Raw genomic sequence first — 25,651 nt, 5'->3', positions numbered from 1 at the left:
AAATAAAAATAAAATACTTAAGTGTGAATCTAACAACGCGCGTATAGGACTTGTATGCTGAAACTACAAATTGCTGAAGGAAATCAAAGAAGATTTAACTAAATGGAGAGACATGCCATGTCCATGGATTAGAAGACTGAACATAGAAAAGATGTCACTTGTCTCAATACTGATATATAGTCGACGCTTTGTATCTGTGTGTTCCATCCATGGATATGGAGGGCCAATTGTACTATGCCCTTTTATAGAAGGGATTCGAGCATCCTTGGATTTTGGTATCTGCGAGGGGTCCTAAAACCAATCCCATGCAGATACCGAGGGACGACTGTATAGGTTAAATGCAATTCCTATCAAAATCCCAGCAAGATACAGACAAACTTCTTTTAAATTTTAAGTTTAAAGGCACAGGATATAGATTAGCTAAAACAGTTTTGAAAAAGAATAATACAGTGGGGGAAGTTAATCTACTCAATTTCAAGACGTATATAGCTACAGTAATAAACACTGTGTGGAATTGGAAGAGGGACAACATACATCAATAGAACAAAAGAAAGAACCCAGAAATAGACCCCCATAAATATGCCGAACTAATTTTTGACAAAGATGCAAAATCAATTCATAGAAGAAAGATGACCTTTTCAACAAATGGTTCTGGATAAATTGGACATCCATAGGCAAATACACAAACAGAATAAACAATAATTTAACTCGAAACTTTAAATGTAAGATATTAAACTATAAGACTTTTAGGAAAACAGGAGACAATCTTCGGGATCTAGGACTCAGCACAGAGTTCTTAGACTTGACATAAAAGCGCAATCCATAAAGGGAGAAAATGGTAAGATGAATTTCATCAAAATTAGGAACTTTACTCTCTGAAGTACCCTGTTGAGAGGATGAAAGACAAGCTACAGAATGGGAGAAAATATTTGCAATCCACATAACTGACAAAGGACTAATACTCTAGTAACAAGCAAACACACAAAAATTCTCAATACCACAGTAAAAAAATCTGATTAGAAAATGGGCAAAAGACATGAACAGATACTTCAGCTAAGATGATATACAAATGACATGGAAAAACGTTCATTTTTAGCTCCTACAACTCAACAGCAAAAACCCGAGTAACCCGATAACCAAATAATGGGCAATGGACTTGAATAGACCTTTCCCCAAGAAGATATACAGATGTCAACACACATGAAAGATGCTGAACATCAGGGAAGTGCAAATCAAACCCACAGCTGGTACCACCTCACACCCAGGAGGATGGCTACTATCAAAACACCAGAAAATAACCAGTTTTGGTAAGGATGTGGAGAAATTATAACCTTCATGCACTGCTGCTGGGAATGTAAAATGGTGCAGCTGTTTTGGAAAATAATATGGCAGTTCCTCAAAATATTAAAAATAGGATATGATCCAGCAATCCCACTTCTGGGCATATATTCAAAATAATTGAAAACAGTTATCTCAATGAAATATTTGCAAACGCAGATTCCTTGCAATATTATTAACAGTAGCTGGTCTTTGAAACAAAATTACCTGTGCTTTGGAGCCAATTTTATGTTTCAGTGCCAAAAATTGTATGCATTGTGATTTTATTAATCCTGTTGGAGATAATTCCTCCCCCAATTTTGCACAAGTTTTTGCTACCTTAGAAGATATTACAGATATCTTTCTAGATACCTTTTCTACTCCCCAAACTGATTTCCTGCCAAAGTCACTTAAAACAACAACAGATGAACCAGTTTGCAGGGCAGAAATAGACACCAAGGGGGGAAAGTGGCAGGGGAGGGGTGGTGGTGGGATGAACTGGGAGATTGGGATTGACATGTATACACTGATGTGTATAAAATTGATCACTAATAAGGACCTGCTGCCGTACAAAAGAATAAATAAAATAAAATTCAAAAAACTAACCCAACAATAACAAAACAACCACAATAGTAACGACAATGAAAACCAGTCACAGATTTTAAACTTCAAAAGTTCTACTGAAATTAGTTTGGAGAGTAAGAGTAGTTAAAAATTAAACTGTATTATCAAGGGAAGAAATGTAAAAGGCTTAAAATGTGAGGCTGTTCTTTCTTTTTCTGAAAGAACAAGTTTGTTACTAAAGTACTGAATGCTGTTTCTTCCTAGGAGGAGTGAATGTTCTATACAGAGTGACTGCGTAAAATGGAGACTTTGACCACAGGAGTTAGTCTGTGGAAACTTTGTTAACCTTGCCGTGCCAAGTGCCCTGTTGCCTAATTTGTCACTTCTCTTCCAAGAAATACAGCTGGTTAGTGCCACCTACGGCAGAAGGAGAGATCCTTGAAGGACAGGCAGGGCCTTTCATTTCAAAATGGCATCATATTTACATTTCGTGATATGCCCTTTCCTAACTCAAATACTCATGAAGATGTAAGAAAAGACAAACACTTACGAAAACCGAAGATAATAGTGAACCATTTGATAGCCACAGAGGATGTCCATCAAGCACAGAAGGAAGGAAGTTGGATGGAGACCTAAAATTCTGGCCTCTGTGGACAGACTTGAATTTCTGAGAAAGAATAGCTTCATCCGATGGGAAATAAAAAATTAAAATAAATCTTAAACAGGGAAATTTTAAAAAATGACTATCATTAAAAAATAGATAAGGGGAGATCCAGGTTAATTTTTTTGGGGGGTGTTGATACAGGGATAGTTTTCAAGAAATATTTAAGTACATAGCAGTATTAGAATCTGTATTGGTGATAGTAAGAAGTATAGAAAATTAAATTGGTGATTTATTAGACAAAGAGGAGGTGTTCTCTCACCCATGGAGTAGAAGGTGGCAGTGGGATGCTAAATATTGGGAAAGCAAGTTTTGATTGAATCTGGTCTACTCAAGAGAGTTTAGGAAGGTGATAGAGGACATGAATTAGGCTGACATAACTCTAACATTGAAAGGGAATCTGTTCTGTTAGATAATTATAATTAATTATATAGAGAGACTATATAATTATATATATAGAATATTCTAATGTGTAATTCCGTATGTTCCATAATACATGTATAAAATGTACATTGGCTATATACACATACATTCTCCTGTGTAGAAAATTTGGCATATTTTACAAGGAGAATGACTAGTTAAATGTGCAAGTTTAGTTAGGCCAGGTGCCTGGGATCTTTGCTGTATCTGTGAAACTAGCAGAATGTTGTCTATATGTGTGGGTAGCACGCAGTGTGCCAACAAAGCTTTACTTTGATAAGATGGTGCTAGTTGTAATATAAATTAATGGATGGAGTACAGCTTCACTTTTGTTCCTTAGCAATTGTTCACTCTTTAGAATGGGCTGTGTCTTGGTCAATTTTTATTTAAATGAGGGTACAAGCATTTTTTTTTTTTTTAAAGAATGAATGACTTGAACCTATATTGAACACGGGGAGCACAGTGGTGAAAATTATTTATACATTCAAGCTAAGAGAGAGACAAGCCAGTGAGGACTGAAATTTATAGAAGCACACGGTGCTTCAGAAGTGATGTCTAAGAGGAAAAGCCTGTGAGAGTTCAGACCAAAAGAGTCAGAGGAAGTGCTCCAGGCAGAGGCGGCATTGACTGCAAAAGTCTGGGACAGAAAAAGCTTAGGTAAGTGGGAGAAACCCAGCATGGATAGGACATCAAATGAGTATTAAGAGGAGGTATAAAGAGGTGTCAAAACAGGGAGGAATGCAGAGTAGAGGCTGGGGGGCAAGTAAAGGGTGAGTGACACAGAACTCAGAAGTGCCCTGTCAGGGAGCTTTGACTTAATTCTTTAAACGACAGTGTGTAAACATGAGCAAGTATAGACTCGAGAAAGACATCTGTGGCTGCAGTCAGATTGGAGGCGAGCCAGGGAGACCAGTGAGGAGGTGGAGGCCATCAGGGAAGGAGACAACCTTGAGAAATATTCAAGCAGTAGAATTAACAGTAACAGAAACATTAGGAGGAATTAGAGCATAATGTTAAGAGAAGAAGTCTGGAGCCACACGATGGCTGGGCTTGCTTTGTAAGCATCCTCAGTTTTCTCATTTGGCAAAAAGGACTGTTAAAACTTAAAGAGTTGTTGTGAAGATTGGATAAAATAATGCATATAATGTGCTTTAAAACAGTACAGGATTGATATATGGTTACTATTACTTTTCTTTTCTTCGTTGCTGTGCGTGGGCTTTCTCTAGTTGTGGCGAATGGGGGCTACTCTTCGTTGCAGTGCACGGGCTTCTCATTGCAGTGGCTTCTCTCGTTGCAGAGCACGGACTCTAGGCACGCGGGCTTCTGTAGTTGTGGCTTGCAGGCTCTAGAGCACAGGCTCAGTAGTTGTGGCTCACGGGCTTAGTTGCTCCGCGGCATGTGGGATCTTCCCGGACCAGGGCTCGAACCCACGTCCCCTGCATCGGCAGGAGGATTCTTAACCACTGTGCCACCAGGGAAGCCCACTATTACTCTTCTAATGATTGTTATTTTATTGTAGATCAAAAAGTGAAATAAGTCTTATGAGCTCTTATGCCTGCCAATTTTTATTTCCCATTCATGGGCTAAATGGGAAAAGTATAAATCAGAATTTACAAAAAGTTTACTTGACTGGTATTTATCAAAACAGAGGAAAGCCAAAAGGAAAAAAAATACCTCATGTTTTAAAGTTGCCTATTTAGTTTCATACAAAGATTGTATGTAAACCAGGCATACAAACCCAAAGCCATCAGAAGGACCTGACCACTCAGTGTGTGTGTGTGTGTGTGTGTGTGTGTAAAAGTTCTTACTATTTGACATGCCGTAAAGTGCCCAGAAAAGTTACTCACCTCCCCATGTGAGTTTTCTAAACATTCTGAAATATGAAGAAATAGGGTGCTTGGAAAAATAAGCTATTACAACCAGCTTTTCTACATTTTCCCCTAATACTACCTCTTTTCTTCAGTATGCATCCCAACAGGCAACAGTTAAAACAAATGCTTCATCACTGTATAACCAAGGTAATCCTCTTTCCAAACAGGAATACTTGGAATCTCATAGCCTGTTGTCCTCTCCCTTCTCATCAGCCAATTCAGCATTTTAGGGTCTGTTCTTTAAAGCCCTCCCTCTTCGATTCAGAGTCTGCATCAATTAGGAATGCTGTCAGCTGCAACTAATGGAAACCCCAGCTAGTAGTGCTATAAGAATAGGGTTTCTTTTAATCACCTACCAAGGTGATAGGATGTAGCCAGCACTAGTTCACCTGGACAGCAGTGTTATCGGGAACCTCAGCTCTCTCCCGTTTGCCCCACAGGCCTTTGCTATTAGTTTTTCATTCTTATGCCTACTGCAGCCCAGCTATAAGAAAGCTGCCTCAGCTTCAAGACGTTATTTTCAAAGCAGAAGCGTGGGGACGGAAGCTGTGTAAGTGACTCTCCCTTTGTAACAGTTCCTTTTATAAGAAAACTACCTTAGTAGACGTCTCCTGATGTCTCATTGGTCAAAATTGGTTCCTGGGCTGCTTGTAGCTACAAGGGAGGCTAATAAGAAAATTAGCATCTTGCTTTTTAAAATCTCTACAGTATATGGCAGTCAAAAGAAAATAGAGTTAAAAATGCTGTTGGGTTAGCAGCTGTATTAGTTATCTGTTGCTACGTAACAAATTACTCCAAAATATAGTGACTTTAAACAAAATAAATGGTTTCTGTAGGTCAGGAATTCAGGAGCAGCTTAGATGGGCGATTTTGCCTTGGAGTCTCTCATGAGTTTGTGGTTACTTGTTGGCCTGGGCTCTAGTCATCTGAAAGTTTGACTGGGGTTGCATGGTCTGCTTTCAAGATGATCCAGAAACACGGCCAGCAAACTGGTGCAGGCTATTCGTGGTAGCTTTCTGTTCCTCTCCAGTAGGCCTCTCCCCAGGGCATGGCAACTGCCTTCCCAGAGAAAAAGCTTCAAGAGGTCAAAGCGGAAGCTGCAGTATCTTTTATGATCTGCTCTCAGTTCACACACCATTATTTCTATAATGTTCTATTGGTGATGCAGGTCAGCCCTCAAAATATGGGAGGAGACCACACAAGTGCATGAATACCAGAAGGCAAGGATCATTGGTTGCCATCTTGGAGACAGGCTGCCACAGCAGCAAAAATATAAGGTACTGCTCCTATTTCATCTCCCGCTTCACACTGTTTTATTGGCAACCATGGAGACCTTGTTTTTTTTTTTTTTTTTTTTTTTTACCACTTTCTTTGCTCCCTATCCATGAGCAGGGATGAATGAATGTGTGATGAAGTAAACAAAGGGCTTGATCTAGAGTTACATTTAGCTGTCAAGAAAAAATGTCCATACCTCCTTACTTCACCAGGAAAATCCTTCTGAACTACCAGTCACCAAATGAAAGAAAACAATCTACAAACAGGGTATCGATGGGAAATCCTTCTTTCCCTTCCTGAGTAAATTCACTGAAAAAAGCCAGACATCACTGGGTGATTTTTAACAAAATAATAAGAAAAGTTTCCACTGCAATAGCACAGAGTGAGTGGTGTGAATTATTTTTATTTTTTCCAGGGGTGATCTGCTCATATGGTATATCTATATGAGACACAGGGGCAGACAAATGTTTTTTCTGACATGAAGAAAATATAGGTATTTTGATCCAATTAATCCTACACTAACCAGTTTGGTTTCCTTGCCCCAGGTTTTTAGGAAGGTCTCTTGACCACTGTTGTTAAAGGACCTTAGCCAATTTGGCTATTCATAAATCATAGGTGATTTCTGGTTGACCTGGTAGCTGCCTGTAGTTCCAGAAGGTGGTGACCAATGCTTTTTCAAATCAGAGGCTGGACACAAGACTTCTTCAGAGAGCCAAGGCCACCATTCTAAAGAGTTTAGACAGTTGAGCTTTTACCAGATTCCTAAACTTCATTTATGGGAAGGTAGAAATGCCATTACAGTACTTCTATCACATATCTTGCCTCTAATTTCATTGATTAAAGAATATTTCTATTTTTTAAAAAAATATCCGTCATGCTAATGAACAAAGCCCCTGGTATTTATCAGATCTGGAGATAGCTGAGGACTCTCTTGTGATAATTGTATCTGGAGTTGTCTTTTGATTAAGATGTTTTCCCATGCTAGCTAACCAGCCTGGAGTGTGTACTCCTGATTAGCACAGATGACCAGCCCAAGGGTATAGATGAAAATGAACCCACATGGATACATCACCTGTCCATGCTGGAATACTTTAAAAGAAAGTTATAATATCAGAGCAGCAACTCATTGGAAAACTGGACAAGTCTGCATCCCACTTCACCAACCAGCCTTTATCATGCCAGTCCCTTCAATGAAGCCAAGGTCCTTTTTAACAATGAGTAGTACTCCAGGCACCTGTTCCTATTTTGTTGTCTTAGTCCCTATTTTGGTGACTGAAGGCAGAGAACACTTTGGCGTAGACAGCGGAAGACAGCCAGTTGGTAAAATAGCAAAAACATTGACAAATTTATGATAAAAAAAAAAGCCCAGATGTTAGGGTAGAGTCCTGAGTCCAAGGTCAAACCTTTCACGAATTAAAACTTAGTTTGTCTTTGTTAATTTTCCCCTCCTTTTTCCAAATCTCATTTGCTCTCCTGGGATTGATCCCTTCTTACTGCAGTGTTCTCCCATGTTGGGGATTTCACATCCAGTCTAGACAATGCCTTAACTTAAAGCCACTTGCCGTGCCGTAGCATTTCGTGCCATTATAGAAAGATATACTATTTCATTTTTAAGCCAGTATTGCTGATTTGTGTCCCTCCATCCTGAATTAAAGGGTTAGAGAAAAGAAAATGTAATGTCACATTTTGGACCCTTCAGTGTTTTAAGGAGTTAAGTCCACATGAGCTCATGTCTTAATCTTCACGGAAAGTTTATTTTTACAGAGAAATGCAATCGTTTTCCTAGGAAGGATTTACTGTCAAAATAACCTAAATAAATAGAGCTAATTTTTTTTGGTTTGGTAATAGATGGATTTGGTTCTTTAAAAAATTAAAGTCAGCTGCTTAACACCTGCCAAAGATTCAGGATGTATTATGTTCAGTAAGTGTTAACTTTTTAAAAGGGAGAAAGATCTGCAAACAGAAAAGAAGTTCTTAGTACGGTAAATGTTAGCATCTGAGACTCTCTCTTTGGCTTATTCATGAGTGTTACTTAGAAGTCTGTCTGAGGCTCATTAGGCCATTTAAAATCACAGGTCTATCCATCTGTAGACCAAATGTTTAAGAGAGGATTGCACACACACACACACACACACACACACACACACGCACAAAACGTAAAAGAAAAATAAAAGGCATAATAGTTCTGCTTTGAAAGCCCCAGGATACATCCTATTGTCAAAGGTAATTATATTCCCCACCTCCAACAAAGGATATAACCACTCCTTGTTTCTTGAGGTTTTATAGGGAAAAAATTCCGTATTTCACATTGGTAAACTGATCTGGAGGGCATTTTGACATTTATGATCGGGAATCACATATCTCCCATTCTGCATTTTGTGTGCTCTCTTTGGTTATCGAGGCCGTGGTGCCCAGATCCAAATCTGGGATGCGTGGCAGTGTAGTCAAGGTCATTCTTTCTGGGGGTGACAGTCTGGTACTAAAGTAGTAGTACAGTAAGTGAGGCTCTAGAGACAGTAATGACTAATGAGATGAAGAACCATGTCCAGTTTATTACCGTGACCCATTCAACATGAGGTAACCTTCACACTTACATGAGAAAAGTCCTTGCATTTTCTTTAAACTTAAGCAAAACTTTAAGTGTGTGCACCTTTCCACTAGCAAAGGACAACTGAAGACTTCCTCTGAGACTTTAACCTCAAGACATCTGATCCCTCTCTATAAGTACACCCCACGTACTGGGGACCTTGAGGGAGTTACATAGGAAACTGAGGCAGGGACTTCCCTGGTGGTCCAGTGGTTAAGACTCCACGCTTCCACTGCAGGGGGCACGGGTTAGATCCCTCGTCAGGGAACTAAGATCCCACATGCCATATGGAGTGACCAAAAGATAAATAAATAAATAAAATAAAAAATAAATTCTCTTAAAAAAAAAAAAAGAAAACTGAGGCAAAAGAGAAAAAAAAAATCCCTTTACTCTCCCTGGGAGGAGGAAGAGAACTTTTGTTTTGTTTTTTTGTTTGTATGTTTTTTAATCTAGCTTGAAATAGTTTTTATTCTTTGTTCATTTTGTGAATGTAGACCTCATATTATTTCATTCTGATTTTTTGATGTCTCCAAAAGGAGAAGATCTGAAAATGAAGAGTCAATATATAGTGTGAAAATTGAAAGAATCAATTCCATTTCTGTTACCATTATTATTTCAGCAGAGTTTAGACCTTGTAACATGTCAGGGGTGGAAATAGGATTCTTTTTTATTCTGTAGTTTGTCAGTAGTTTATATCAATGATTTATTCTTTCAGAATTTACTGTAGATGATTTTTCTGCTTGAGAAAAAATCCTGGACTTTTTCAGTGATTGGAAATTTTAACAAAAGCAATTTCCCAGTTACTCCGTGTAAATTCCAAATGGTTTTGATGTTTTAGTTAAGAAAGAGGTCATGAAAAGATGCTCAATATTACTCATCCTCAGGGAAATGTAAATCAAAACCATGATGAAATATCACCTCACACCTTTTAGGATGGCTATCATCAAGAATATGAGAGAGAACAAGTGTTGGTGAGGATGTGGTGAAAAGGGAGCCCTTGTGCATGGTTAGCGGGAATGTAAATTGGTGCGGTGCAGCCACTATGAAAAGCAGTATGGAGGGTCCTCAAAAAATTAAAAGTAGAACTACCATATAATCTAGCAATTTTACTTCTGGGTATATATCTAAAGGAAATGAAAGAAGATATTGGAAAGATATATGCATTCCCATGTTGCTCTTTTTTAATGCTTCATTTATTTATTTATTTTAGTTGAAGTATAGTTGATTTACAATACTGTATTAGTTTCAGGTGTATAGCTCTGTGATTCAGTATGTTTATAGTTTATACTCCATCTAACCTTATTACAAAACAATGGCCATGTTTCCCTGTGCTATACAATATAGCCTTGTTCCTTATCTATTTTATACATAGCAGTTTGTATCTCTTCATCCCACAGCCCTATTTGCGCCTCTGCACTTCCCTCTTTCACTGGTTTGTTCTCTCTATCTGTAAGTCTGTTTCATTATATATATTCGTTTCATTTTTTAGATTCCACAAAAAGTGATAATACAGAGTATTTTTCTTTCTCTGACTTATTTCACTAACTTAATACTCTCTAGGTCCATCCATGTTGTTGTGAATGGCAGAATTTCATATTTTTTATGGCTGAGTAATATTCCACTGTATATATATATATATATATATATATATATATATATACACACACCACATTTTCTTCATCCATTTATCTATTGATGGACACTTAGCTTGCTTCCATATCTTGGCTATTATAAGTAGTGCTGCAGTGATATATGCATTCCAGATTGAATGAGTTCATGGATATACAACTAGCATAATGAATATAAAGGATGAATATATCTTTTTGAGTTAGTGTTTTTATTTTCTTCATATATATACTCAGAAGTGGAATTGCTAGATCATCTGGTAGTTCTATTGTTAGTTTTTTGAGGAACCTCCATACTGTTCTCCATAGTGGCTGCACCAAGTTACATTCCCAGCTACAGTGTAGGAGGGTCCTCTCTTCTCCGCATCCTCTCCAACATTTGTTATTTGTAGACATTTTGATAATAGCCATTCTGACAGGTATGAGGTATATCTCATTGTGGTTTTGATTTGCCTTTCTCTGTTGATTAGCGATGTTGAGTATCTTTCCATGTGCCTGTTGGCCATCTGTATATCTTCTTTGGAAAAATGTCTGTTCATTTCTTCTGCTCATTTTTAAATCAGGTTCTTTGTTTTTTTGATAATGAGTTGTATGAGCCGTTTATATATTTTGGGTATTAACCTGTTATCACCCATGTCATTTGCAAATATTTTCTCCCATTCAGTAGGTTGTCTCGTTAGTGATATTTCTTAATGTGAATCCTTTATCATTGGTTAAGCTAGTTGGATATTCATGAACTCATTCAATCAGGAAGTTTTCTTATATATTTCTTTGATAACTATATCACCACAGTTCTTTTCTAGATAGATTGTCTTCGGTTTCTCTCCTGTTTTCTATTTTTGTCTTTTAATGCTACAATTCTTTTACATGTATTGAATCTTCTGCTCCCATATTCTCTTGCTCATTGAATGAGAGAACATCTTGGTTTTCTGGTTTTTGTTTTGTTTTCTTTTGTTTTTTGATGTATGCAATGAGTAAATTGAGTAAGTGTGTTATAACTGATTTACCCTTTTCTTCTGGTCCCTGGTTGCCTGTTTGCATTGTTTCCCTTTTTTCCTTTTTCCTTGACTTTGTCTCTACTTTCATTTGGGGGCAGTATGTTGTAGAGATTGGAAGCATGGGCCCTGGGTCCATATTGAAAGTTTGTGAAACTGGCCATACTACCTTGTAGCTTGTAACCTTGAGCAAGTTACTTTAGTCTTTATATATCTTAGTTTCCTACTTGAAAAAATGAGGGTGATAACGGTACTTACCTTATAGTTTTTATGATGATTAAATAAATTTATCTATATATGTGCAAAACATTAAATGCATACAGCATTAAATGAAGTAATTTGCGTAAAAAATTAAAATGTGCTTGGAATGATGCTTGGTGCATAGAAAGACAGCATTGGCTATCTGTTTTTTAAAAAATTTTTATTGGAGTACAGTTGATTTACAATATTGTGTTAGTTTCAGGTATACAGCAAAGTGAATCAGTTATACATATACATATATTCCCTCTTTTTTTTTTTTTTTTAAGATTCTTTTCCTATATGGGCCATTACAGAGTACTGAGCAGAGTTCCCTGTGCTATACCGCAGGTTCTTATTAGTTATCTATTTTATATAAAGTAGTATGTATATGTCAATCCCAGTCTCCCAGTTTATCACTTCTCCCCCTTATCCCATAGTAACCATAAGTTTGAAGAATGTGACAGTAAAAAGCTGAGGAAGCCTTGTTGACGCATAGGCTGATAAGAAGGCTTTTTCATTGAGGGGCTCCACATATCAACATCTACAGATCTAGATCCTTGGTCTGTTCAGTTCTCTAGAGAGAAATCTTACAAATCTCTGCCTATGGGGTTTAAGCCTGGGTGTCCGTGTTCTATGGGCAGAGCGGGGGAAGGAGGCTAGGGAGTCTCATGATGGCCGTGCAGACCTTTTACTGAATTGCCTAGTTTGCTGCATGGATTATCTCTGTTGTCTTCAGCTGTGGATGGTGCTCAGCCTTTTCAGAAAGCACGAGGAGGGGCAGCCAAGAGTCAACCATCTACAAATGCTCTTGCCTTCAGCTTTACCCCACAGCCCCACTCTTTGGAGGTTGCTGGTGCCTTGAATTCCAGGATTTGGGTGTTTTCAGCTTAACTTGGCTTGTTTCTCACTGTACCCCACCCTCTAATCCACAGTTTTAGCTTTTTCCCATCTCTAAGTTAATGACCACTCATCCACTGCATTTTCAGCTTACTCAGTGTTGCTACCATCTCTTACTTTATGTCCCTTTTCTCCTTTTCTCTTTGTCCTTCTAAGTCTATCCTTTAAAAAATTCCTTTACGATCATTTTTGTGGAGAATCAGAAGAGAGTAATAGTAAACATGTGTGTGTTCCACCTACCATGTCTAATTGTCCCTTTCCAGGCAAGGCCTGGCTCCATTGGTGAAGGAGGAGAGATGGGAAAGCAGAGATATGACATCAGTGGACACTTGTTGGTTGTGAGCAGGTATTCTTATATCTGGCTCTGTCTTACTTTCACTGACCAATGGACTCTGCTCATGTAGTGGTTGTGATATCTTGTGGTGACTTTCAGCTTTACTCCAGCTCCCCCTCACAGTGGCAAATTCATTTCCCTCCAGCTGTACCAGTAGTTGATGTCACCCCAATCCTTTTTCTACCTGCATTGCCTCCTAGTTTCTCTTTTGGTGTCCTCTTGGGAGCCCCAGAGCTCTCACAGCTCCTCTAACCTCTGTGTTCCTTCTTGAGCAGCTCAGCAACAACTGAGTTCCTCTTCCACAGCTTCAGAGTCCCATGGGGAACTGGAATGGGGGTGCCTACACTTTTTTCTTCCAGCCAACACCATACTACACTGCAATAGCTTCATGTTCTGTTGATATGGGCCACTGCAACAGACCTCCCTCCTTCAGTAATCACTAGATGAGATTCAAGCATCAGCCTCTACTTTCAGTTATTTTTACCCACACATACTTCACAAGACTTTTGTCAAGCTCTTTGGCACTCTCCCACGAGGATCCTCTGAGGGCCTTCACAGAGGATCTTCCAGATTCTACAAGTCAACAAGTCTCAAGCAGAGGGGAGGTGGCTGTACTTGGAAGTGGAGAAGATAAATTATCCATTTCTTTTGTGTATATTTGGAGTTACAGGCCCAGAAGTGTTTTTGTTTGTTTGTTTTGTTTTGTTTTGTTTCGTTTTTGTCCATCAGCTTATTTACTGAGGAACTGATTTGGTAATATGGAGCTATTTGTCCCTCAATAAAGTTTATTAAACATTTGAGATGTTAAGACTTAACCCAGAAGGTGTCATAGAAATGCAAAAATCTTAGAAGAATCCTTAAGGCTATGGTGGGTATATATTACTGCTATGTAAGTAAAGACCTTTGGAGTTCCATGGTACAATGAATCTTGGTCCCATAGACTGAGGCTTCTTGCTTATATCTGTATTGCAATAGATGGCATTAGAGACCCAATCTCCCTCTTTTACCAAAATTTCAGCTGAATCTGCAGGGTCCAGAAAGGGTCACTGTGGCCAGACATCTAAAGTGAGATGATTTAAGACCTACTAGCCATTTTGCTTCTGAGTTCTGATTTGCCCCAATAAATAAAAAAACAGCAACAACTATCCCAATCACTGGAATAGTTGCTATGGAACTTCTATTTATCTTGAAATTATGTTTGTCTCCAAGATACCATTAATAATAAAAAATTTAAAATAACTCCCAAAGCCCCAAAATAGTTGTATTAAATAATAGATTATCATCAAAGCATTAAAGTATATAATATTTAAGAGGAGATAGTAAGATACAAAATTTCTAGCACACTTTGACCACAATTATAGTAAAGTTAATATGCAAAATAAAAAAGTTTGGAAGGAAATATACTCAAATATTAACACTCTTTGTGTTTGGGAAAGAGATTATGAGTAGCTGTTCCCTTTTTTAAAAAAATTTTATGCATTTTCCAAATCTCCTATAATGAAATTTTATTCTTTTTTAGTTAAAAAATAATTTATATGTAACACATAGTATATAATATACATTATATTATCATATAATAATTTATGTGATATAAATAAATTAAAATGATATATTTGTGGATGAGATTATTTAAATTCTCTACTCATATTTTAAAGAAACTTTGGGGGGCATAAACATTCTGAAGTCCCACTATGGAATTTTGAAATTAAATAGATTTATTTAAAGGCTAACTTACAGGACTGTGGGGCCTGAGTATATAATTTGTCAGTGAATGAAGGAAAGGAAGAAACTTACGTAATTCCATGAAGCAAAGACTCAACTTGGTGTTTCTTTGAAAACATAACTAAGACTTGCTCAGAAAGCCACAAATCAATCAATATGTATTCCAGTTTCCACTGCCCTGCATTTTTCTCTCTGTTTACTCATTTTAGGCCTATCAAGTAATTGAAAAAGAAGGCTTTGCTAGAGCAGACATCTCATTGTTCTAGAGAAGATTTAACTGTCCAATTAATGGCAAGTGATGAACCTTCGAGTTCTGGGGAAAATGAAGATAATGGGGAGGCAGTATTTTATCTTTGACATCTGAATTTTTTTTAAAAAAATCATACATTTCCAAGCAAAGAGAGAGCAGCATAGTTTGTTCAGAATGTCACTCTCGAAGGACAAGGAAGATTATTATGAGTGATTTCCTAATGAGATAATTTAACAAACTTAATGGAGTACCTGTCTTAGATTTCAGGTGGAGCCTTTCTGCTACTGGCCTGCTGGCTTTCATAAAGACAAAATTTTCCCTTGATCCATAGCTCTTTCCTTCTCACTCTGTGAAGGGCCTCATATAGCAAAGGCAGGGCTCTTTCTCGGAGACCATGGCAGAAGGCTCATTTCTTATAAATAGACCAAGTCTGTTGGTGCAACTCAAATTCTTGTAGCAAACTTCACCAGGCATTTCTCATTTAATTGAGTAGTCAGGGAATCAGATGGATGGAGTGGAAGGTGAAGAAGTGGATGGGGAATTGGATGGAGGAGAATGGTACAGAATGAATGATGAGGATTAGCTGTGCATATTATTTTACTCACGGTGCTCTCTTCCTTAATTCCCATGATTTACCCCTGTGGATTTTCCACATTTAAGCAATAAGTAGCCACTGTAAATTACCACTTAATAGGATCAGTTCCTCATGTCAGAAACCTCAAGTGTTCCAACAGAAAGGGAAATTAATATTTTGCTTTTACTTTCTAAGGATTGGTGCATATGGCCACCACACTCCAAAGAGTTTCAAATTCATATTTAGATAAATGGGTTTGTTCTCTTATGCATTTGGAATAGCAACAAAATATTCACGTTTGTGCTCTTATTGTTGAGTCAAAAAAACGATGCCGGAAACATGTAGAGGTTGGGACTTAGGCCAACATGGTAAACATAATGGTTACAATTTGGTTGTCTGCAACTATTGCCTTACAGCTCTTTTTAAAACTTGTATTTACAGTTTCATCATATATATGAACATGAACATTTTTGTGACATGAGTTGACTTCTGTTCAAAAAAGTTTAGAACAAGAAAATGTTTTAGACTTTAGACTTTCTTCCTAGTCACCTTTATATGCGCTCTATAAATCAAATATTCTCTTTCTTAAGTGCTGACTTCTAATGACTGATTAAGTTATACATTAATTGTTGAAAAGCTACATTTTCATAGGTCTTGCTGTAAGTCACATTGATGGACGAGTAAGAGAGATTCATTCATATAAACGTTTAAGCTGGAGTCTTTAGGAGGACCTAAACATTTTGACCATAAGTCACTGACAAGGTCTGTTTCTCCTCCAGTGGCAAAGGCAAGAGTCCATAAAGACCAAATATACTTGGGTCTTTTGCATTTGGCTCTCCGACTTTTCCTCTTGGGGGCAGAAGATGAGGACCTAGGAAAAACAGAGTTTGGGGCTCTCTTCTGTTGGAGTGCTAAGGATCTCAAAGAATACACATGGAGTCCATAGGAAGAGGAGAAATAAAACAAAGTTTAATGAAGTCCTAGAGTGATCTAGACTCTCCTTGAAGGTGCAAGAAGTCATTTTTGTGTTTAAGGTCAATCAGTATTGTCTCATGCTGAGAGGCACTGTATATGCTTCTGTGGTAGACTCCAGAAAACTGATTAATTTATGTGAAAGACTTTTTTTCTTGTCTCTAGGATTGAAATAGGACCAGAGATTTTCTCCTCACAGCCAGATCATAATCAGAAGCCATGCTGCTTTCTGATTGTGAACTATCACAGCCATAGGAGTGTGGAAAGAGGCAAAGTCATTATGATCCATAATTCTCCCCAGAAGGCAGGTCCAGATTTCTGGTGAGTGTGGAGTCAGAATAACCATGTTAGATGCATTACATTTCATGGAGCCCAACCAAGATATCCTGCTATGTCTGCTCCATGATGGTGATGATTTTGATTTTGTCAGTGGGGCCAGAAATCATTAAAGTCCACTGGCTTAAGAATACTACATTCATCTTCATACTAGGACCATCCCTGATATCAGGTTTGTGGTAGTCAAGTCAGATGGATCTCTCCCTTCTGGACTCTGTTTGGAGGGACTCTCCTATAACATGTCATTATAATTCCCCTTTATCCAAACTTTTAACAGTGGCATTCCTCTGTTCTAAGAAGAAGAAATGGGGTGGGGGCGGGGATGGGAGGAGGATTACAAAGAGAAGATAATGTGCGCAAAAGCCAAGAGAGACACAAAAATTTAAGGGGGCACCATGCAGCAAAAAAGTTTATATCCCTTTCTTATTTAATTCTACTGTCTGTTTCATAGATGAAGAAACAGAGGTTCATAGAGGTAGGTCTTGCCATCACATAGCTAGGGGGTGGTAGAACCAGAATTTAAACCTATATCTCTCTGATATAAAAAATTATACTCTTTCTCGCTATACCATTCTCTGCCTCATCTATTTTAGTCACACTTTAAGGGTCTTTTTCAATAAACCCTACGGAGTGTTTATTATATCTCAAGACTATACTAGGTGCTAAACAGAGAAAGGTTATGAAATAGTGTGTTAATGCTATAGGATTGTGAGTAATTGAAGAATGCAGAGAAGGTCACAGTTTTGCCTTGCAGGGGACACAGATGTTCACGTGGTCTAGGAAAACTGCGCTGACAGCGTGGCGTTTGTCTTCCCCTTACAGTAGGGGTAGGAGTTTGCCAGGTTAAGAAGGCAAAGAGCTGGAGGATAGGGTAGGGAAAAAAAGATATTTCAGGTCTAGGAAATAAGAACAGCAAAAGCAAAAATTTGAAAGCTTGAAGGTCCTGATTTATGGACTTCCACGGCACAGTCACGGAAAATGCCGAAGGTCTCTTTTAACGTGTACTAAGAATGGGAGCCTTCACGGAGGGGAAACTGGATGAGAAAAATAGAGCTGAAAAATTTGTCGATGTTGTGATTATGCTACCACAATGGACACTTTCGTTAACCCAAGAACAATTCATAGAGCTTGTATTGGGGATGGGTGTTGTGTGTTGGGGATGGGTGTTGTGTATTGGGGATAGGTGTTGTGTATTGGGAATGGGTGTTGTGTATTGGGAATGGGTGTTGTGTATTGGGGATGAGTGTTGTGTATTGGGGATGGGTGTTGTGTATTGGGGATGGGTGTTGTGTATTGGGGAGGGAGGAGGCGTGGAAGGGAGAGTGATAGAGGAGAGAGGGTTCCAGAAGAAGGGCAGGTACAAATAGGGCTCAGGCACCAACACTAACCTTCATTTAAAAATTCTGCAAGAGCCTGCTAGGCCTCTTTGCCTTCACCTAGAAGTCAGCTGAAGTTGACTCAGTCAGCAAAATTCTACTGACAACAGACTTAATTGTGACGAGAAGTTTGTTGGGGAAGGAGAGGAGAATGGTGTTCAGATATTCATGCTTTTGCTAAGTGTTAAGGAATGACCTGGTTAAATTGAAGGAAGAAGAGTTTTGATAGGGTTTGTCTTTATAATCAAACCTTTTCAATCCTATTATAAGTGCTTTGGGGAGAGGAAAGGCATCGTAGATGCCCCCGGAGGGTTATGGAGAGCTACTTTCTGAACTAAGAACGTTCCTAATCTCTGCCTTAGCAGCTATTATTTCCTTTAGAAGGAAAGACCAACCCTTGCTCTTCACAGTTATTTTCCCAAATATATTATAGAGTGAGTGCTTGCAAGCTTGAGCTGTGAGAGAGAGATTTCAAGAACTGGCTCTACCCCTTCTGAGCTGTCTGACCTTGGGCAACTCTATTTACCCATCAAATCCTCACTTTCATCATCTGTGAGATGAGAGTGGTGGATAGTACTTACCTCATGAAATCTGTGTGAAGATGACATTAGATAACGAGGGCTAGATTTGATAGAACTCTTAAAACGTATCAGGTCCTGCTCTTTCAAAATGCTTTACATGAATTCACTCATTTAATTTTTAAAACAATGACCACATAAGGCAGATACCATTATCGTCCCCATTTAGCCAACGAGGAAGCTGAGGGCCAGAGAGGTTAAATAAGTTTCCCAAAGTCACACAAGTATCAGAGCTGGGATTTGAACACAGACCTTTGGACTTCAGTAGTCATACTCTTTGATTACCAAGGAGTGTAGAGCATTGGGCACATTTGCTGGAAGGTATAATCATGGAATAAAGATTAGCCAGCTAAAGAAAACCTTTTTCATGTTCAGCATATTCCTCAGTATTAGAATTTTGAAACCCTCATCTTAACCTTGATGCCCCTTTAACTGATATTCACTTCTTCACAAATCCCAGATACATGTACGTAGTTAAAAGTTACTCTTTCCATCACCTGGAAAGTTCTAAGGAGTGGTACTTCTTTCAGTTAACTGTTTTAAAATGATTTTATCCCAACCTGTGGAAAATAGAAGTCAGTATATCAAACCATCACAAAAACATCATCCTGCTGTGTTCTCATCATACTTTTGGAAAACGTTCCCACAGCTCAAACAAATCAGAGGTGTCAGTATCCATCGTATAACCAACACGGATCTGGATATTTCTTGGGGCGCATATTTATATAAGTTCAAGTCCATTCTGGTTGTATCAGCCATTGTCCTCCAAAGGGATCTCCAGATGTTGTAAGAATTAAAATCTTGAATTTGACAAGCTGCCACTGTTGTTTTGCATTTTTGAAAGTTTCTGTCAGAGGCCCCAAGTGTGAATGAGGAAGATTGCCTTTCATCCAAAACCTACCAACTTGTTTCCATGCTGCAAAAATCTGACGTGGGGGAAGTTCAGCGAGGGTGTCAGGGCTGCCCTACATATCTATCGTGGTTTGCAAAGCATGTGATCAGGCTCTTGGCAAAACCCTGCGGAGGAGAACTTCTCCAGCTGTGGCTGTAGCCTGCCATCCCTCTCTTGAACTTGGCACTTAATGAATCGGTCTTTGGCTTGCTTGCGTCTCAGAGTCACGCTGGAATAAGCTTCACTTCTCAATGTAGGGCTTTTCAGTTTTGTCTCTAGTATTTCCTTTGCAAGAGAAATTTTATTAACATTCATAAATAAAGTTTTCCACATACTGTCATCTATCTCTCTTACACCTAACTTATCCCAGATTTTCTGGGAATTGTCTGAAAATGATTCACAGTGTGAGTGAACAATTTCCACATTGTTCTTGCTGGTCTCTATCTAGAGCCTTGCCCTTGGTTAAGTCAGTGAGAAAGATGAGAATTTGTCCTCTTTTGGTCTTGGTAAACAAACAAACCAAAGAAGACATAAAGCAATTCTTGACCAGAATTGTTCAGGGGCCAGATCTCTCCTTTCAGAAGATATCACTGCCTAGGAAATGGTGCTGCACTTTCTAAGATAAAATTAGCACCTGGCCTCAAGCAGTAGCAGGAAGAATCTGGACCATATGCCTAGGAATATTTTGTGCGGTTGGATGGTCCAACGCTGATGAGTCACGTGGTCAGTTCTAGTGGCTTTGGCTTGAAAATCAGCACACATTTGTGCTAATCACCCCTTTGTCTTATGATCTAAGTCTTGGTTTCAGGAGAGATTAAGGTCAACATTGGCCATAAGATGAGTACTTATGAGGTATTACTGAAGGGGGTTGAAATTGCCATCTGCACTCAAATGGCCCCCGCAAAACTGTCCCCAGGTAAGAAGCATTGCATTAAGGACACGATGAAACTAAGGCCTGGAGAGGTTGAGTAGATTTCCAAAGGTCAGCCAGCTAGTAAGTGGCAGAGCTAGGACTACAAATCTTTTCCAAGTACAGAGTATTTATCTACCACCCTATACCACCACTACTCCATCAAACCATCCTCATTCTTCTTTTCTTTTTTCTGTCTAATATCATACGTCTAATGAACATCTGCTTAGTACACTGTGTGTGCACACCTGGATGCACCCATGTCCAGCAAATATCTGTTAATATTTCAAAGCTCTCTTAAACGAACTCGGCATTAATCTTCACACACCATCAGACAGGAATCGTAGAAACAGAAACGTACACTTGTGTCCCTACAATAGCTGTCTCTGAGCCAGTAGGTGCCTTTGAGTGGAGGTCTGAGGTCAGAGGTATGGGTCTGAGTTCAAACTAGGAGTCCGCATTGCAGGCAACTCCTCATTTCCTAGGAGGACTCTAGTTCTCACAGCCCAGACTATATCTTGTGTTTGGGGTAAGTAGACCATCTCAGTCTCCAAAGGATAAATTAAATAAGATGAAAAGACTTCCTACCCATTTCCTATTGTGAAATAGAAATGACACCCAGAGCATTAACTAGCCAACTGTAACTTTTATTTTTCTTCCCATCCTGTAGTCATTATCAAAGCCTCCAAACTTTCGGCCTCTTGTCTGAAGCAATTGAGTCTCTAGGAAGGTGTGAGAATGCTAATCGATCTAATGTTGTGTTTCATTCGCTGCTGACTTGACATCAACTCTTCATTACTTCATAAATACATGAATATTTATTACTGTGGGGAAAACACTACTGTCCACAATGACTGCAGCTGAAAAAATGATAATAAACATGAGAGATTAACAGGGCTCTGGAGAGGAAGCAGTTCAGGGATGGTGAACCAGGGTCTGTGGAATGTAAAACAACTGTCATCCGAAGAACAGCTAAAATGTTAGACATGCAAAAGGACATTGTGTTGGCAGAAGATAAACAAGGGGAGTTTTAGGTTATAGCGTGTAATTAACATTTGCATAAATATTCATACCAGGGTACTTTGCAGATGGTAGTAGCAGATATCCAAAATACACGCGTGTGCGCGCACACACTGACACACACACACACACACACACACACACACAGCTAAAAGGCTCAGAAAAAGTGTATATTCCTGTACTCATCATCTAAGATCTGCCTCAAAACTCATCTCTGTAGCTAAATCATCCGTATTTCCCCTGCAGAGAATACTTGGCATTTCACTTCGACCTCTGTGACTTCTCTGTCTATGAATCCATCACACCTCTAGACCCTTGGCTGACCTGGCTGTTGCTTCCACACTGCCTAGTGAAATACATGTATTTAGTAGATGATCAGTAATGATGGTCGAATGAATAAAGAAGGCAAGGCAAGAATTATGTGGTTCAGTTTCATTTAACTAACGGATAACGTGCACTTCCTCTGTGCTAGGCACTGAGGAAGAGGAACATCTCAAACAACTTTCGGCCGTTTCTTCCTGGTGGCCCGAGGTGATGGCTCAGACTGCACCTTATTGCTGTCAATTCATTCGATTCATCAGTCAGCCAACGAGTGAGTCTTTCCTTGGTGCTCACAATGTGCCGGACCCTTGCAGGATCTCCGAGGACACAAGGTAGAGAACTTAAGAGGAAGTACTAGTCAGCGTCATAAATGCTGTGCTTGGTGTATGTCCAGGATTTTCAGAAAACAGAGAGGAAGGGATTCCAACTCAGCCTTGTGGCGTCAGTAGAGACTTGCAGGTTGTGTGAGCTGAGCCTTGAAGGAGGAGTGGGAATTACTGGGGTGGGGGTACCAGGGGAGGTGCAGCATGAGTGAGTCCCGGAGGTGGAGACAGAGCTGTGAGGAGACGTCAGCCAGTGCGGCACGGCTGGGGCATGGGTGCTGGTGGCTCAGAGGCCGCTGCGATGAGAGTCGCAGGTTCTGGCGGCCTGAACCGAGGCTGCTGGAGGTGCCAGGGAGGAGGTGGCAGGGGCAGGATGGATGGCTCAGTGTAAGCAGAAAGGCTGAGGCTAGAGGGTGGACTTGCCTTGATCTGAGTCTTGGGAATCTTCAGGATGGTATGCAGACACCTTAGCGAGTCCATTTGTAACTGGAACACAAGCTCAGGGCTGAGAAGGAGCTCAGGGTGTGGCCTCCTTCAGGACTGGGCCTGTTCACGTGGTCCACATCAAAGAGGAAGAAGCATAGGGGCTGCGTCAATTTATATTCCCAGCAACAGTGCAAGAAGGTTCCCTCTTCTCCACACCCTCTCCAGCATTTATTGTTTGTAGACATTTTATGATGGCCATTGTGACTGGTGTGAGGTGATACCTCACTGTAGTTTTGACTTGCATTTCTCTTACGATTAGTGATGTTGAGCATCCTTTCATGTGTTTGTTGGCAATCTGTATGTCTTCTTTGGAGAAATGTCTATTTAGGTCTTCTGCCCAGTTTTGGATTGGGTTGTTTGTTTTGTTGATGTTGTATGGAGATTCCTTAAAAAACTAAAAACAGAACTACCATACGACCCAGCAATCCCACTACTGGACATATACCCTAAGAAAACCATAATTCAAAAAGAGTCATGTACCACAATGTTCATTGCAGCTCTATTTACAATAGCCAGGACATGGAAGCAACCTGAGTGTCCATCGACAGATGAATGGATAAAGAAGATGTGGCACATGTATACAATGGAATATTACTCAGACATAAAAACGTGGATGGACCTAGAGTCTGTCATACAGAGTGAAGTCAGTCAGAAAGAGAAAAACCAATACTGTATGCTAACACGGACATGGGGAGGGGGAAGGGTAAGCTGGGACGAAGTGAGAGAGTGGCATGGACATATATACACTACCAAATGTCAAATAGATAGCTAGTGGGAAGCAGCCGCATAGCACAGGGAGATCAGCTCAGTGCTTTGTGTCCAACTAGAGTGGTGGAATAGGGAGGGTGGGAGGGAGACTAGACACAAGAGGGAGGAGATATGGGGATATATGTATACGTATAGCTGATTCACTTTGTTATACAGCTGAAACTAACACACCATTGTAAAGCAATTATATTCCAATAAAGATGTTAAAAAAAAAAAGAGAAGCAGTTACACCCCATGGTTTGTGTGGAGCGTTCACAGATGCTTTGAGTTACACATTTCAGGATATCAACATCATATTTTTAAATAGTTTACTCTTTGTTGCTTGGACTTTTACTTTGATTTCAAAGTCAACTCTGTCTAATTGGTTGCTGAGATTGGCTCTAGCATTCAGTGAGGGTTGAAGCACTACATTTTACTATCCAAATAATTGGTGAGTTAAAAATACTTCCAACAGTTTGTGACTCATACTTTTCAACTCATAGATGAAGAAAACCAAGGTGGGTGACTGTAGATGCCTGTGATTTTGGCACAGGCTGAATGAAGTGCCGCTGTGCTCTCAGTGTGATTTCTGGCCTGCTGGGAAAGCCCTAACACTTCCAAGTCGTCCCTGACTTTCAGGCTACGCCTGGAATTAGTAGAGCCACATCCATTTATATTCAAGTTCATTATCTGCAGTGGTGTACAACATTTTAAGTTCTTCTCAGTCACACAGTATTTTTAATGTGTTTGAAAGATCTCTGAGTAGGTTTTGATAGATAGGAGTTGAGGTTGAGAACGAGAGGTTACAGGATATGGGAAGCACAAAATTGACCTGTTTTGCAATTTTATCAGATTGGTTACATTTGGCTCAATTTGCCAAATATTTATGGGGCACGTGCTGCATATAAGATGTGATACCACCTCCTCTGACCATCAAAGATGGGCCTCACAGTTTCCTTGTCCTCAACGAAGGTTCCAACCTTTAGGAACACAAGATAAGTACACAAATGACTGAGTGACAGCGCTTGGTGTGGTGAGACCAGCTTCTAGGGGTGCGGAGGGTGGAGAGTGAGTAGGTATGTGTGTGCAGGTGAGAGCAGTAGTGACCTGGGGAGACAGAGAGCTCAGGCCACACGGGACGGACACCCAGCAAGAAGGCTGTGTGTGACAACAGCTCTTCCGAGATAGAAATAGGACCTTCGGCAAGTCACGCAGACCTTGCTCATCTGTCAGCTCGGGATGCCAGAGACTCCCCTTCTCGCTCAGAGGTTTGTTGTGAAGGTCACATATGTTGCTTCCTGTTATTGAACTGGAAATATATAAAAGGGTGGTTACATGCTCTTCGTTGTTTAATTGTCAGCAGAATCAGGATTGGAACCCAGGCTATTTGATTTAACCCCTGAACCACTAAATTCTGGGAGTGTTCCTGGAATTTTTTTTTTTTTTTCGTTTTTTGCTGGGATTTGCTTCACTGGAGAAATCTTTGTGATTGCTGTCGGCAGCTGCACGTGTCTCTCGATTCACAGAGGAGGGTGGAACAAGGACGAGAAGAAGATGGTGTGGGTGGACGATTCTAAATTTTGTGAGTCCAATACAGTTCCTGGGACTCTGAAGATGCTTGGAGCCTCCTGAAGGGCCTCCTGACACGCTGCGTTTTAAAGTATGCCGCGTGCGTGCTTTAGCTAAGTGGGCCTGCACTCACGTCTCCGGTCCCATCTTAGGACTGGAGACTCTTAAAGCATTAAGGAGAACTTAGCTTTTTCTTAACTGATGGGTTTTTCAGGCCTTACTTGAGTAGAATCTTATATTGTAGGACTTAAGTGATCTTGAAATGAGAAATGAAGCATTGAATCTATGCAGGGTATTCATTGTGGGAAACCTTCCCAACAGACTAGTGCTTGAGTAAGTTGGAATGCTGAAGGAAATAGGCCAGTCATGCTGTCTGAGGATTTTGGACAATTTTCCAGTTGTTCTGCTTCAAATCAATTATTCGTATTTTTGTTGTGACTGAGAATTGACAGATCTCAGAGGCAATGCTTCATGACTTTCCCTGGTCCTGGAAATCAAGTGAAAGAAATGTGTTCATTGACTATATTGATGGTTTTATGTCTAAGTTATAGCCTCCGTTTGAATCAGTTTCTTTCCCGATTTGAGATAGCAAGGGATACTTGCTGAGCAGGCAGGACATTTTGTTAGAATCACTAGGAGGTGTGTGAGGCAAAATGAAGTCATTGATTCTTTTTTTTTTTAAGATTTTTTTTTTTTAATGTGGACCGGTTTTAAAGTCTTTATTGAATTTGTTACAATACTGCTTCTGTATTTTGGGGGTTTTTTGGCCGCGAGGCATGTGGGATCTTA

The 25,651-nt window shown here is 39.6% G+C and overlaps 1 protein-coding gene across 4 annotated transcripts in view; it reads left to right on the top strand.

Annotated features, from left to right (window-relative positions):
• The window catches only part of SUGCT (succinyl-CoA:glutarate-CoA transferase), a 684,957-nt gene that overhangs the window by 505,776 nt on the left and 153,530 nt on the right, over positions 1-25,651 (top strand). The window contains exon 13 of one of the 4 annotated variants that reach the window (XR_009520588.1): positions 21,889-22,069. The exons of the other annotated variants lie outside the window; for them this stretch is intronic. The gene's annotated coding sequence lies outside the window, so the exon portion shown is untranslated. The remainder of the gene's footprint in view (positions 1-21,888; positions 22,070-25,651) is intronic. 4 annotated transcript variants of the gene reach the window in all.

The sequence above is a fragment of the Delphinus delphis genome, chromosome 9 (assembly GCF_949987515.2).
Source record: "Delphinus delphis chromosome 9, mDelDel1.2, whole genome shotgun sequence".
Lineage (NCBI taxonomy): Eukaryota > Metazoa > Chordata > Mammalia > Artiodactyla > Delphinidae > Delphinus > Delphinus delphis.
This window is presented reverse-complemented; position numbering and strand designations above follow the sequence as displayed.